Source organism: Cebus imitator, unplaced genomic scaffold (genome assembly GCF_001604975.1).
Source record: "Cebus imitator isolate Cc_AM_T3 unplaced genomic scaffold, Cebus_imitator-1.0 Scaffold38, whole genome shotgun sequence".
Lineage (NCBI taxonomy): Eukaryota > Metazoa > Chordata > Mammalia > Primates > Cebidae > Cebus > Cebus imitator.
Genome location: NW_016107353.1, coordinates 4,829,366 through 4,833,413, shown reverse-complemented (window position 1 = coordinate 4,833,413; position 4,048 = coordinate 4,829,366). Strand labels below are relative to the sequence as shown.

At 36.9% G+C, this 4,048-nt stretch overlaps 1 protein-coding gene across 2 annotated transcripts in view; it reads right to left on the bottom strand.

Annotated features, from left to right (window-relative positions):
* Window positions 1–4,048, bottom strand: part of C4BPA (complement component 4 binding protein alpha) — a 39,030-nt gene that overhangs the window by 23,079 nt on the left and 11,903 nt on the right. The gene's annotated exons all lie outside the window — the stretch shown is intronic.

Genomic DNA, 4,048 nt, shown 5'->3' with positions numbered 1-4,048 from the left:
TGAGCCACTGTGCCTGGCCCAGTCAGTTTGGAAGTCTCCAATAGAGGAATGTTTCTACCATAGAACACAGCAAGAGTTCCAAAAATTAGAGTTGCCAGATTTAGCAAATAAAAATACAGTTAAATGTGAATTTAGTGAAATGTGAATTTCATGTAAACAGTGAACATTTTTTTAGTTTAAGCGTGATCCAAATATCACATGGAACATACACTAAAATTATTTGTTTTTATCTGAAAATCAAATTTAACTGGGCATCCTGTATTTTACCTGAAAACCCTAAATTAAGCTTGAAGTTGAGACCTGTCAACTCTGGACCCTCATGCAAGTGAATGAAAGGCAAAGAAGGAGCCTACTCTGATGGTTGGAGTGACTAACCCTTGAGAATGAAGGGAAAACTTAGATTTTGCACAGTGGTGGTAAAAATGAGTATGTCTGGAATGCAGGAGATTCCCTAGGGCACCTCTTCATACTCCCATGCCCTGTAATTAAAATCAGTGAAAATTACAACAACCCAAATCAGGCAGGACTGCTGATGGCCCAGACCATTCAAGAATAAAGGTTTAGGTGACCCCATTGGGCAAGGAACCAACGTCAGATGAAGTGCTTGCTGAAGGCAAAGAGAATATGGAATGAGTAACAGAAACATGTAGTTACAAATACCTGCTACAAACACATGATCAGATGCATAAATAAGGACATAAAAGTTATGACTATTTCTTTCTTATTTTAATATAAATAGATATTATATTAACTATTTCCTCTTTACTCTTTTCCTTCCCCTACTGTATAAGATGTGTTAGTAGTGGCTTAGCTTACATCTCAATATTAAGTTATAGAATATCAAAGGGAAGATATGACTGAGCTCAAAGGAAATTCTCTTTTGGAAAGAGGATGTCCATGTTTTCAGGTGTATGAAGGATAGTTGCATTATGTAAAATGTGAGTATTATTTTGCTATAGGCTTTATTTGCAAATTAAGCTAAGTATGGTTAAGACTAGTAAATACAAATATCAAATTTGACAAGGGGTGAGCTGTGGTAGATTTGTGTTGTTTCAACTTAGCTGAGCTGTAATTACGTTTTTCAGAATTCTCTTCCATGCATAATGCCACGTTAAGTATGGCCCATAAAAGACACTACATGTGAATTAGCAGAGCCATGCTCCATATGCTAGAAAGGTCAGAGCAGAGCACAGGATGTGACTGCAGTTCACAAGCCCTGCTGTTTCTCTGGTCTATCACTTTGTTGGCAGAGGGCTCAACTAGGCCACAGCAGAGCCAGCTCCTGCAGGATCTCCTCCTTCATGTACCCTGGCTTCTGATCCAGGTACATTAGCACCATGACAAAGGACAACTTCTACAGGACCTACCCATTTTTGAAGTTGAAGGCTAAGGAGCAGTGAAAAAACAAGATGAATTCCAGTCTACAATGGTGGGTTCTACTCACTCATCTTTGCGGGGTCCAGTCTGTCCTTGAAGCACTCAGTTCATGTCTGTCTTCCCTTCCTGACTCCCTGCCTTGCTGACTTCAGGCCACAGCAACAGACACTGAAGGAACAGCCTCCTATACACACCATTTAACCATCTCCCACACCTGTCAAGTCAGGTCCTTACAATAAATCCTGCTATTCTATTTCTCCACATAAATCCTGACTGACACAATTAACTAACATAAGTAGACAAGAAAAATAAATTGGAAATCTAAAAATTGGAAAGTAGGAGGTAAAAGAATCATGGAAATGATGTGGTTACAAACCAAGTAATCCTAAGAGAATTCAACTGAAAGAATTTTTTAAAATTTTCACAAATAACATGACATGGTTTGGGTGAGTCCCCACCCAAAACTCATATTGAATTGTAGTTCCCATAATCCCCATGTGTTGTGGGAAGAACCTAGTGGGAGGTAATAGAATCATGGGGCGGTTACCCCAGTGCTGTTCTCATGATAGTGAGTTCTCATGAGGTCTGATGGTTTTATTAGGGGCTTTTCCCCTTTTACCCAACACTTCTCCTTCCTGCTGCCATGTGAAGAGGGTGCCTTTCTTCCCCTTTGCCTTCTTTCATGATTGTAAGTTTCCTGAGGCCTTCCCAGCCATGTGGAACTTTGAGTAAATTAAACCTCTTTTCTTTATAAATTATCCAGTCTTAGGTATCTCTTCATAGCATCCTGAGAATGTACTAATACATAATAAAAGAATTTAGAGTTAGCTGAGATACCAAACTAACCTGCAGAAGTCAACAGAAGATAGGAGACCGATGATAGATAGATAGATACATACATACATACATACATAGATGATAGATAGATAGATAGATACATAGATGATAGATAGATAGATAGATAAACTAGTTACAATATAAAATGGATAAATAACCATTTAAAACAACAACAAAAATTTTTTTTGTTTTGGACAGAGGTTTAAACTCTTCAAGAAATACAGAATCAATGTGAGAAAAGCTGAAACACTCATGGAGAAGCAAGAAAAAAAAAAGACTAAGATGGCCAGAGAAAAGCATAGCAAAGGGTAGCAGAATATGCCAAAATAGACCACTTTGGCATAAAGATTGTTTTTTGAGTTGAAGGCACTTGAAACACAGCAAGATGCAGGAAGGACACTCTGACCTCCCCTATTCCTCCTGAAGGCAGGAGATGAAACTCTCATGGGAAAGATACCTTCCCTATACCTGAAGGAAAACAACACTCTTATCACCAGAGGCAGGAAGTCAAGGCCAAGAGAAACCTATACAATGAAACTTTGTACAAAGACCACTTTTGGGGTCTTCATTTTCCTGTGAAGGCTCCCATGTACTTGTTAAAATAAAATCTGTGTGCTTTTCTGTTAATCTGTTTTACATCAACTTAATTCTCAGGCCTGGTGGAGACCCTAAGAGGATAGAGGAGAAGTTTTGCCTTCTCTACGATAGCATATTCTTATCTAGAGAGACTCAACATTATAAAATATCTATTCTCCTAAAGTTAATTTTATTAATTTATTTATTATTTTTCGAGATGAGGTCTTGCTGTGTCACCCAGGCTGTAGTGCAGTGGCACTATCATGGCTCACTGCAGCCTCACCCTCCCAAGCTGAGGTGACTCTCTCACCTTAGCCTCTTGCATATCTGGGACTAGAAATACATGTCACCACACTTGGATAATTTTTTAATTTCTTAAAGAGACAAGGCCTCTCTATGTTGCCCAGGCTGGTCTTAAACTCTTGGACTCATGAGATCCTCCCGCCTCAGCCTTCCAAAGTGCTGGAATTACAGGTATGAGCCACTGCATTTCACCCAAAATTAATTTTAAAACTAATCTAACACTGATTTTAAAATATGCCTAACTTTAAAGTTTTTATAGAAAAATAAATACATACTGTCAGGAAAACTTCAAAAAAGAAGAGCAATAAGCTAGCACTACCCATATTGGCTATTTAAACATGTTATAAAGCTTCAACTATTAAATGACTGTGAAACTTGAACATAAATGTACAGAAAAAAAGGCATTGAATAAAAAGTCCAGAAATAGACCTAGATAAGTATATAAATTTTATACAATATTAAAAAGCATCTCAAATCAGTAAAGGCAAACTTTTAAACAAGTGATGTCGGGATAAACAGGAAAGCAATATGAAAAAAATAGTCAAAAATCTGTACCTCATACTGTATACTGTATATTAACTCCAAATAAATCAAAGCTTTGAACATTAAAAAATATGAAAATATAAAAGAAATAGAGGAAATATTGGCAATTATTTTTAAACCTTGTATTGGGGAAGGCCTTAAGACATAAAATCCAAAAGCCATTTCTAAAAAGGAAAGTGATGAATTTAATGACCCTACAAATAATTTCTTCTTAAGGGGGAAAAATACCAATAGCCAAGTCAAAAAATTATACACACACACATACACATATATATGCACACACGCACATACACACTGTGGGAAAAGTTACAGTGTATATCAGAATCAAGGCCTAAATCCTGTTATGAACAGACTCATGTTATGTATAAATGTATATTTCCTAAAACAAGAATAAAAAGTTCAACATGTTAAG